This window comes from Cavia porcellus, unplaced genomic scaffold, assembly GCF_034190915.1.
Source record: "Cavia porcellus strain 051 isolate PalLab524CR breed Dunkin Hartley unplaced genomic scaffold, mCavPor4.1 scaffold_1, whole genome shotgun sequence".
Taxonomy (NCBI): domain Eukaryota; kingdom Metazoa; phylum Chordata; class Mammalia; order Rodentia; family Caviidae; genus Cavia; species Cavia porcellus.
Window position 1 is genome coordinate 204790389 of NW_026947484.1, and position 12552 is coordinate 204802940.

Consider the following 12552-nt stretch of genomic DNA (forward strand, 5'->3'; position numbering starts at 1 on the left):
GGACTACATAGTAAGAACCTGTCTCACCCCTCCAACCCCCAAAAGAATCAAAAGGACAAGGGCTGAGAGATTCTAAAATTATGACTTTTACAATGCTTTAAGCACATCCAAGTCGTTCAAGGCAAAACTCAAGACCAATTGGGCAAAGAGTCCCTTCTTTAAAGGCAAAGAAGTTGTACATGCCAGTCTGATTTATTTCACTTATGAGTATGGTCTCAAGTTGCATGCATTTACCTATGAAAGCCTCATTTACCCGTCTTTGTACCTAAGTAATACTACATTGCATCAAAATACCACGTACACATATAGTGTGTATGTGTGTGTGTGTGTGTGTGTGTGTGTGTGTATATGATACATGACTATACTAATACTCTCTGTTAGTTCATTTAAAAAGTTTGTGTTTTCATTGCTTGTTTGAGCATTTTTTTTCATGCGAAAATCTTGTAATCTGAACAACTATTCTTTTTTGTTGTTTTTTGTTATTGTTTTGTTTTGTTTTGTTTTGTGGTGCCAAGCATCAAACCCAGAACCCTGCACTTACCAGGCAGCTGCTTATGCCACTGAGTTAAATCCCCAGCCCTGAACAATTACTCTTAAGATATCTGTTATAACTTGGGCCCCGGTATAAAATCCAAGGAGGCAAGAGACCGAAAATTTAGTGGCAAAGGCTTTATTTCAGGCCTGGCGACCAGTCTCTGGGAGCCAATTTGGAGACTGTCCCCCAGAAGCTGAAGGGAGGACTTTAAAAAGGGGCTGGAGGAAAGGGCGGGGGGAGACAAACAAAGAAACCTGTAGAGCCATCAAACTTGTTGACCCGAGTCTGGAAACTGTATTGCTGTCCACTTAGCTCTGACAATCTAGGGAGTTCCTGGTGTTTTTTTAAATTACTCCCATCTTGCAGACTGACATTATCTCAGAGTGGCACGTCTGCAGCAATATTTGGAGAAGAAAGTGGAGAGTTAATTATCTCAGGACAGCTTGTCTTCGCTAGTGAGTGCGAAGGGGTCACGAGTTATGAGACGCTGGAACTTAAGTTTTACAAAGATCTGATATCTAACTCATTTGATACATACAGAACAAAAGGAAAGCACCGATCGGGGTTTGGGCCATAGTATTACCCGGTAATTTCTTTAAGCTAAGCAGTTCTTAAAATTGGGGCAGGCTCATTTTACGACAGATCATCACCGGGTCGGGGGGAGGTCACCAGAAACCCAAATTCTTTATGGCCTAGATAGATAAGTGAGGGGAGAGGGAGGCAATAAGGCGCCATACAGAACAGAAAACGGCGGTAATGTGTCAAGGTCAGGGTAAAGGTTAAACTCACACGCAAATCTCTCTGCACACAAGCAGGTTACTTTAAACAAATGTAAATTAATTGCCATTCTAGTTTTCCTTAGCTCTTTAGCGGAGAATAGAGGCGCCTAGCAGTGATTAACAACCCTTGTTAGCTTGTTTTAGCACAGCTTCTGTAGTTTGTAGAGGGCAACAATGGTTAACATATCAATTAGGTGAGATTCTTGCAATTTTTTACAGGGGAGAGTGTTGCTCAACATATCAATTAGGTCACTTAACATATCAGTTAGGGAAAAAGGATAAAACAAACACATTTAGTAAGCCCCTATACAGGTTTGCTATAATACACATATAACGAAGCTATTTTCTTAGAGTACAACATTCCCCACTGATTTTAGTCAGTGAGTCAAACCATTGACTCCTTAGCATCTGTTTATAACCTTGTATGTGTCTTTAAAATTATAAGCTTTTAAGAACTTTGACATAGTTTATCAACTTGTTTACAGCACAAGGCCCAGTAGGAGGATTCACAAAGGTCTTGTAGCTGTCATTAAAGCTGTTAACCAAAAGGAGAAAGAAAACCAACATTTAAATTTACTCTGTTTTATCATACAAGTAACAATTTTTAAGTCAGACAGAGGCCTCTTTGGGGTCTCTACAAAGGAGGAGAACACAAAATTATCAGTTATATTAGACAATCTTAAGCTTTAAAGTGTCCTTGGAAGAAATGACCGTTCACTTATCTGCAGGCTAATGGTCTTTTGAAGCTGGGACCTGTCTGCAGTGGGAACGTTGAATCCAGGCAGGCTTTCGGCTACTTTGACAGTCCATTGTGGCTCAAGTGATTTACGGTGAGGTCGCTTGTCCAGGTGCCTAGGCTCTTTAGCTCGCAGTGGGGAGCAGCGAAATAACCAGTGGATGGAAGTCAGAGCTGGCTGAAAAGTCTGGGGGAGACTTAATAAGATCTTGATTAGTTAAATCAGCTAATTTTTAGAAACCTTTTTATATAAAACCTCAAAAGAGGAAATATCTGTAATATAGGGGATGCATCATGCACGCAAAGGGGCAGAAGGAAAAGAGACTCACCCAGTTTTCGCCAGTTTTCAAGGCCATTAGTAATTATAGTCTTTAAAATCTAACTTATCTTTTTACCTCTCCTGAACTCTGAGGCTGGTAAGCCCAATCGAGTTTTTTAATTGATCTGTAAAGCTTAGGTTAATTTGAGTTACTAGGCTATAAAAGCCAGGCCATTGTCGGACCCCACGGATAAAAAGGGAGACCAAATCAGAGAAACTGCTATCAGAGCTGACTCAGACTAAGTAGAAAACACTTATATCCTTGAAATTTAGGCTTTTTATTTTTGTAAAATCTATTTTCCAGTGTTTTTAGGCATAGTCTCAGGATAACCAGTGGTTTTTATTTGTTATAGTACTTTTAGATTTACCAATTGGCACTAAGGGCATCTGAAGCTCACAGACTGGGCTAGCTTGATATTAGCCCCCGGGAATCTCTCGGAAGTTGAGCTGCCAGATGCTGGTCTTTTTAAGTGCAAATGGGCTCTGACAAAGAAAATAGGTGGGATCAGCAGTAATGTTGAGCTGATCTCAATCCCCACTGATTTTGGGGCTTTCTGGCTGTCTTTTGGAAGGTGGCATTTGCCAAATTATTTTTCCATATAACAAATCTTCTTCTGCCCAATGGCTTATACAGCAGATAATAGCCACTCTCCTTGGCATCTAGATGGCAGCCAACAAGTCCAAATTTAGGGAGCATTTTAATCTTTTGACTCCAGAAGACAATAAACACCATTTTTGATAAAGATGACTTGAGGCCTCAGTGTGGGCAACAAGTTTAGCCCACTATGCTGATGTCTCTGGCTCTAAGATTTATTCCCATAGAACCTAAGATTTTGTGTAATGGCAGCTCCCACGACCCGCTTACCTTGATAGACGTAACTGCTTCCATCAGAGAAGTAGGATGGAACTCTAGATAGTAGCTTATCCACTAGATAAGGTCGACGTCCAGTGAGGTGATCAATGACCTCAGTATAATCGTGGTGAGGCAACGAGGGATCGTCCTCAGGCAGCAAAGTAGCGAGTTTGAAGTTGCTGTTTCCAGAAATAGTGCCTGATAATGTATGGCTCAGGAATTAGACATCCATCAGTCTGGTGGGGCCTTGATGAGAGTCTCCAGTGAATAGGAGGAAACAATTAAGAGTTTGTGTCCAAAAGTCAATTTTTAAGCCTCCTTTATGAGGGGGCCACTGAGGAAATCACTGCAGACAGGTTGGCCATCTGGCTGCCACAGAACCAAGTCTCTTGGAAAGGTAGGCAACAGGCCTCTGCCAGGGTCCCAAACTCTGGATCAGTCCTGTGGCTTCTAGAAATTTTACACTTGTCTTTTAGTCACAGGGGTTGGAATCTGTTAGATGGCTCACAACAACCAGTGCAGTCTTTCTTTGTGTAGACTGGTTTTGACAAGGTCGGGGGGGACTCGCATCAGAGCAGTTACTTTCTCAGCTGGCCCCTCTGATGTGATTGCTACTCTTTGAGCTGCCTGATCTGCCAAACTGTTTCCTCAGGTGAATAGCAGCAATCTGCCGACAGCCAGACTGTTGCCAGCAAATCTAGGATCTGTGGAGCCCCCCCCCCCTTTTTTTTAAATCTTCACTCTGGCCGAGGTTAAGAGACCTCGCTCTTAATAGATGGCTCCATGTACATGTATAGTAGCAAAAGCATATCTACTATCAGTATAGATGTTTACCCTCTTTTCCGTGGCTAGTTTTAGTACCTCAGTCAAAGCAATGAGCTCCGCCTTTTGGGCAGAGATGCCAGGCTCTAACCGTTTAACCCAGAGTACCTCTTTTTGGTGGTCACTGCTGCCCCGGCCACTCATCTGCCTCTGCCGTTCTGGATGAAGCTGCTTCGATCTGTGAAATTTCTCAGGTCGTTGTCAGGCATAAGGGTGGCTGGGTTTAAAACTGAAGAAGTCTTGAAAACTACCAATTCTGGGTCTAGGAGCAGGGCCTAATAGTGTGAGATTTTAGCATTCACATTTTTGGGAGGGGTTTTGATAAGAGTCTCTAAACTGTGGGAGGTCACTACAGAAATCTTCTGTCCAAAAGTGAGTGGTTTTTTTTAGCCTCTTTTAAGTAGCATTGCCACAGCGGCCAGAATTTTTAGGCATGGAGGTCACCCTCTTGTTACTGGATTGAGCCTTTTGGAAGGATAGGCTATAGGCCTCTTTCAAGAGCCAATGTCCTGGGTTAGGACTCCTTTGGCAATGCCCCTGAGTTTATCTACGAACAAGGTGAATGGCTTGGTAACATCAGGGAGTCCCAGGGCTGGGGCCTCTGTCAAGGCCCACTTGAGCTGCCGCAAGGTCCGTTTACATTTATAAGTCCAGTTTAGTGAGTTTTTCCCTTAAGGGAGCCATATAGGGGGTGAGCTGTTTCAGTAAAATTTAGAATCCACAGCCTAGAGTATCCGACAGCTTCCAGAAATTCGCGCACCTGTTTCTTAGTTTTTGGGAATGGGATCTGCAATATAGCCTGGGCTCCTTTTTAGACAAAGTCCTCCTTTTTTTTTTTTCTTTGTAATTTGTAGCCCAGATAAGTCACAGCCTGACAGCACGATCGGGCCTTTTTAGCTGAGACTTTATAGCCTAATTGCCCCAAAGTCCTTAACAGTTTCTCAGTTGCCTCTCGATAAGCTTACAAGCTTCTGTGGGGGTCGAGGCTATTAACAAGTCATCTATGAGCTGGAGGAGCAGTCAGGGTGTTTTTTTCCTAAATTTTAAAAGATCTCTTGTTAATGTCTCATCAAAAAGAGTGGGAGAGTTCTTGTAACCCTGAGGTAAACGTGTCCGGGTCAGCTGTTCTTTTACCCCTGTATCTGGGTCAGTCCATTCAAAGGCAAAAAAAAAAAAAAAATTGACTCACCAGAGTAAGAGGCAAAGTGAAGAAAGCAACTTTCAGGTCCAGAACAGAGTACCAGGTGTTCTCAGGATTTGGCAATGTTGGGTATAGACTCAGAACTCGTCTATTAACCTCTCTGAGATCCTGTACAGGGCGATAGTTATTTGTCCCTGGCTTCAGTGACTGGAAGCAAGGGCATGTTCCAGGGAGAGACACAAGGAATGAGAATATCATTGTCTCTTAGCCTCTGCATGTGGACTTTAAATCCCTTTCCGGGCCTGCAGGCTTATCGGGCATTGCCACAAGCAGAAGGGGCATGCTTGGGGTAAGAGCTCCATCAGAAGGGGGACTTGGTTGACTGCTAGCCCTGGAGGAATGTCTTCTGCCCAGACTTTTAGAATCTCCTGATTCCATTTGCTCAACAGTTTTAACTCTAAGTCAGTTGTGACGACTCAGGTACGCTGGACAAATTTCCCAGTAGATGGTAATTTTTCCAGTTTTAAAAGACCTTTTGTGCTATCTCTATCAACTGGCTGAGGGGCATTTTTTTAAAAACTCTCAAACCTTTGTAATCTTTTTTCTAACATGTGGGGCCGACTGAGTTGCAAAGAGAACAACTGGCGATACTAGGGAAACCTCCTTACCTCTGGATGTCCAATCGGCTTGGGACAAAAGGACAACATGGTTTTGGCATTCCATATCAGAGAGCAGGCTTTATCTGGATGGCACACCACCTTTTGTCCCAGGGTGCCACCTGGCAGGCCATCATTTTACTGAAATTACATACTTAACAAAAAGATGCTTTTTCATAGGTAACAAAATTGTGCCATATAATCTCCCAGATGTCCACAGCACATGTAAGAACTTATATCTTAACTCTATTATCATCTATAATCTCATATTAATGGGAACACTTTGCAGCAAAGGTTTAGAATCTTATAAATAAATCTACCAAAACTGATCTAATACTGTCAAATTTTGAACACATTTACTTCTTGTCAAACCTGCTGTTTTCAGTACTATAACCAAGACAAATAAAATTTACATCATCTCGAGCTTTTTATAACTTATAATATACCTCCAAGTTTTATCTTTTTTTATGTTTTGGCACAGCAGACATTTTACATGAAGACAAACCACTTTTTTTGTCCCTCCTTTTTACTATCACCAGTCAATTATCTTTTTTCTAGCTTTTCAGACAACATTAAAACTCTCAACAAAACCCTTGAAGTCACCTTTTAGTAGTCTAAAACATATTTAATTATTTTATGTCTTTTTACCACATTAAAATGCTGGGTTTTTTTAACTATAACCTTTTAACTGGCTCAATTACAGTATGACCTGGTTTTTACTTGGTAAAGTTGATATGATTCTTAAAAACCATAAATATACACATATATGTGCACATATGTTTACTTTTTAACCAGAAAGAAAAATACTCCTTTTAAAAGGCATGCCAAGGTTGCAAGCAATATTAAACAAGGCGCCACAACATTAAAGACACAAACAAAGGGTGCTTTTTGCACAGTTTGGTGAGCTAAAGGAAATAATTTTTCTTATTATGAAGCTTGAATCTAATAAGCCATATGGATCCTGCAACAGAAATGGGCAACAAGCCCCTAAGTTAGTAACAAATCCAAACAGGCAAACAATTTTAAAGAACAAAAACACTGCACATCAATATCTAAATCCCTTTGTCCATTCTGGGCTCATAGAAGGGGTTCCTAGGAGAGAATGTTCTGTTAGATTTAGGGTAACCAAAAGAAGAACAATTAGAACAAATGGACAAACAGACATACAAGACGAGACAAGCTGTAGCAAAAATGGCTTTGCCCAAAAATTAGTCAAATTTTGGGATCTGGAGGAATTAACAAATTAACCAACAGAGTGGTTCCCCACCCGGGGCAGAGTCACAAATGGCAAAAACCAATTGACTCTGTCCTTGGGAGGTTTCACTCCCCAAATTAAGGGCGTCCCCTTCCAAACAGAGCGATTCCCCACCCGGGGCAGAGTCACAAATGGACAGAATTTGTCCGACAAACCAACTGGCTCTGTCCTCGGGTGGTTCCCGTGCCCAAATTGAGGGCGTCCCCTCAAAATTACAAATTGACCGTGGCCCAAACAAAACCTCCAGAGCACTTACTTTCAAATGTTCAGAAATGAGTCTGGGGTCTTGCTTCCATCCCGGACGAGCCCCCAAATGTTATAACTTGGGCCCCGGTATAAAATCCAAGGAGGCAAGAGACCGAAAATTTAGTGGCAAAGGCTTTATTTCAGGCCTGGCGACCAGTCTCTGGGAGCCAATTTGGAGACTGTCCCCCAGAAGCTGAAGGGAGGACTTTAAAAAGGGGCTGGAGGAAAGGGCGGGGGGAGACAAACAAAGAAACCTGTAGAGCCATCAAACTTGTTGACCCGAGTCTGGAAACTGTATTGCTGTCCACTTAGCTCTGACAATCTAGGGAGTTCCTGGTGTTTTTTTAAATTACTCCCATCTTGCAGACTGACATTATCTCAGAGTGGCACGTCTGCAGCAATATTTGGAGAAGAAAGTGGAGAGTTAATTATCTCAGGACAGCTTGTCTTCGCTAGTGAGTGCGAAGGGGTCACGAGTTATGAGACACTGGAACTTAAGTTTTACAAAGACCTGATATCTAACTCATTTGATACATACAGAACAAAAGGAAAGCACCGATCGGGGTTTGGGCCATAGTATTACCCGGTAATTTCTTTAAGCTAAGCAGTTCTTAAAATTGGGGCAGGCTCATTTTACGACAGATCATCACCGGGTCGGGGGGAGGTCACCAGAAACCCAAATTCTTTATGGCCTAGATAGATAGGTGAGGGGAGAGGGAGGCAATAAGGCGCCATACAGAACAGAAAACGGCGGTAATGTGTCAAGGTCAGGGTAAAGGGTTAAACTCACACGCAAATCTCTCTGCACACAAGCAGGTTACTTTAAACAAATGTAAATTAATTGCCATTCTAGTTTTCCTTAGCTCTTTAGCGGAGAATAGAGGCGCCTAGCAGTGATTAACAACCCTTGTTAGCTTGTTTTAGCACAGCTTCTGTAGTTTGTAGAGGGCAACAATGGTTAACATATCAATTAGGTGAGATTCTTGCAATTTTTTACAGGGGAGAGTGTTGCTCAACATATCAATTAGGTCACTTAACATATCAGTTAGGGAAAAAAGATAAAACAAACACATTTAGTAAGCCCCTATACAGGTCTGCTATAATACACATATAACGAAGCTATTTTCTTAGAGTACAACAATATCAATATGCAATTTATTAACCAGTGTTAGTTTCCTATTATTTTTTAAATTCTGTGTTGTTTTTATCTTTTTTTTTAGTTTTTGTTTTTACAATAAAAATAATTTAAAAAGAAAGAAACTGGACCCTGGGCAGGTGAGTGTACCTGCTCTGTGGGACAGGCAGCCAGTGTGCCTGATTCATAGCACTGCAGGATCAGTTACCCTCTCTCCAGAGAGGGCAGGACAACTGTAACCTTTACCTCCCGCTCCAATGAAGAGGACCCAAGTACCCAGGGCAGTCTGCAATACTCCTGTCCCTGGCATTTCCATCCCGTATCAGAAACTCCAGGTGACAGTGGATAAGGAATTTCTATTCTATATGGATACAAAAGTGACTTACTCTGTTTTAACTTCCTTCTGTGGAGAACTGTCTTCTACATCCACATCCATAGCCGTGTTTCAACCCTTCTCCTTCCTGTTCAGGCTAGGTACTGTTTAACACAGGGAAGGCCATTTCCAGCATGGAGGCCTGAGGCACAGCAATGATCAAAACAAACTGGACATCTTGTCATGAGAGCTCAAAAGAGAGGGTCAAAGTGTGAGACTCATCTGCAAAACTACCAGGGTCTTGAAAACCGGCCTAACTGTTCTTTGCACTGGTAGCATCCGTCACTGAAAGATGAACCTGGGCCCCAGTAACTCCTCTCCTCCTCTTCCAGGGGCAGAATGAGAAGCCCCACCGGGGTAAGAGCTGTCTGAGAGTACCTGGTGATGGCAGACCTATCAGCATCAGTATTATCAGGAGGACTTCGAGGAGATCTCGGCATGTGCTTGTTTTTATTGAACGGTGTGTATACTTTGGAGTAAATAGTTGACAAACAAAAGAGACTCCACTAGCCCTCTTTGTGTCCCTTATATTTTATCTGCACCGTGTGAGGTATCCTTAATCCTATGCAGGACTATGCCAAACTATCAGCGGACTAATTTAGTAATCACATACTCTGGATCCAGCTGTCTCTGCACCACGTGAGGCTTTGGGGGGACATCTAGACACAAGCCACAACACCAACCCATAACATTTTTATTTCATTGTTTTCTAGAATTATTCTACCTTAATATTTCAAAAACTGCAAGACTGAACAAGATTAGTGATGGTGGGTATCTTTGTCTTGTTCTTGATTTTACAGGGAAAGTTCTCAGCATCTCTTCATTTAGTAGAATGTTGGCTATTAGTTTATCAGATTAGAAAAAGACCTATTTTTATGTTCTTCAGGGTTTTTATAATGAATCGGTGTTGGATTTTATCAAATGCCTTTTTGGCATCTGTTGAAGTGATCATTGACTTTTATCTTTGCTTCTGTTGATGCATTTATTGATTTATTAGTTTGTATATGTTGAGCCATTCCTACATCCCTGGAATGAGTCGTATTTGTGTAACTACTTTGATGACTTGCTGCATTCTTTTTGCCAGTATCTTACTGAGACTTTTCATCTACGTTCATTAAAGGGATTGGCCGGTAGTTCTCTCTTTGCATTGGGTCCTTTTCTGGTTTTCAAATCAGTGTAAAATTTGCTTCCAGAAATGACTTTACAAATATGGCTTCCTCTTAATTTCATTAAAGAATTTGAGGAGTGTTGGCATTAGTTCCTCTCTAAATTTCTTGTAGAATATGGCAGTGAATCTGTCAGGACCTGGGCTTTACTTAGTTGGTAGTTTTTTCATTATTTCTCCAATTTCACTGACTTACATTGTATTATTCAGGATTTTTATATCTTTTGGTTCAGTTTTGGTAGTTCTTATGTAGGAACTGCTTCTGAATTTTTCACTTTAATAAAACACAGGATTTCAAAGTAGCTACCAATTAGCTTCTGTATTGCGACAGTAACTGCTGTGATTTCAAGTTTTTCATTTCTGTCATCTTTTGTTTTTGCTATTTGTTTGTTTGGTTGGTTGGTTTTTGGTACCACGGATTGAAATCGCATCCTCATACTTGCCAGGAAGGCAACTATGGTGCTGAGCTAAATCCCCAGCCCCTACCTTTATTATTTCTAATTACAGGAATTTGGCTCTACTTTTTGCTTATTTTGGTTACATTGGCTAATGGTTTGTCTATTTTGTTTAATTTTCAAAGAACCAAACCTGAAATTCAATGATTCTTTATATTTTTATATTAATTGCATCAATTTCTGCTGAGATCCTTAGAGTCAGGAATAGTGGTGAATTCCTGTAATCCCAGCACCTAGGATGCTGAGGAATAAGGATTGTTGTGAGTTTGAGTCCAGCTGAAGCTACGTAGTGAGTTCAAGGTCAGCCTGAGCAACCTTTTGACATTTTGTCTCAAAAGAAGAAATATAGAACCTCTACCTCTGATTCTTATAATTTCCTACCTCATACCAGCTTTCTGTTTGTATTATTACTTTTCTAGGGCTTTGACATGTACCATTGTTTTTCTGACATGGAAATTCACCACTATAACTTGCTTCTTAGGATTGCTCTCATTGTGTTCCATAGGTTCCAACAGATATTACTGGCGTTATTGTTTGATTGTAGAAAGTGTCAAATTTTCTCTTTAGTTTCATCTGTGACCCACTGGTTATTTAACAGCATATTACTTCATTTCCATGTGCTTGCATATTTTCTGTACAATCTCTCACCATTCATTTCTAGTTTTATTACATTATAATCCAGTAATATGTATGGAATCATTTTGATTCCATTCTATGTTCTTAAATATGCTTTATGGGCTATTACATAGTCTATTTTAGAGAAAATCCCATGTGCTACTAAGAAGAATGTGCGTTCTGTTTCTGGTCAAAACACTTTGCAGATATCTATTAAGCCCATGTGTTTCAAAGTTATATGAACTCTGATATTTCTTTATTGATATTGTCTAGATGATCTGTTCCCTTGTGACAATGGCGAACTGAGGCCCCCTATTACCACAATATTGGTATTTATCTGATTGTTCCTATTCATTACTCTGTGTTTTATGAAATCGTATAGGGCAATGTTTACTGCATATATATTTATAACTTAGTTCTGTTGAATTTTCTCATAACTAAAATGTAGTGACCCTCTTCGACTTTTATCACCAGTCTTTCAAATTAAAATAGGGGCCGGGGATATTGCTCATAAGTCGGGATATGGACAGGCAGGCATAAGTGACTGCCTGGCAAATACAAGGTCATGAGTTCAATTCCTGGTGCCAAAAATAAATTAATTAAATTAAGTTAAATTTTTGAAAGAAATGAGAAGAACCACTCTGGCTTTCTTCTAGACACAGTGTATACTGTCTTTTTGTGTCACTCACTACTCAGGTCTAGGCCATTCTGTTGAAAACCTGCTTGAGTTTTCTCTACAAGTCTATGTGCAGGGCTTTGGGAACTGTTCTGCATCTATGACCTGGGATTTTGTAATTAACAGGTCACACCTACTTCCTCAGCCAACTTAGTCATGCCCTAATCTCTTGTCTCATTTCCCCTTGAGAGACACATATCCCCACAATCTTTTATAGAGTACTTAGGAAGTGGAGATATCGGTCTTCTATAGATAGTTCTGGCTGGAAGGTTCTGTAGACCCTACCTGTTGGGGATTATGTGCTCTCCAACTACTTTGAGTGTTGTAGCTCCCTGTCTGGTTGAAGGAAGGAAACTGTCAGAAAACAATGAGAAAAAAATTAGTGACTACTGAGCTGTCTGGCTGATGGGAGAAAGAAAGAGTAAACTCAATAAGAAGTTGGGCATGGTGGTGCACACCTGTATTCCCAACACTCTGAGAAGCTGAGGTAGAACTCACTAGACTACACTACAAGTGTGAGGCCAGCCTGGGCTACACAGTGAGTTCAAAGCCAGACTTCACTACAAAATGAGACACTGTCTCAAAAATTATAGAGAGATAGATGATCTATACATACATACATACATACATACATACATAGAGATAGATAATAATAGGTAGATATATACATAGACAAGAGAGAAAGAACAAGAATGTCAGACTTGCATGCTTCCTGTGGAGGACAATATATATCAAAGAGAGAAGTGAGATAAATTATGAAGAGCCTGAGATACACAGCCTTAGCAAGATTT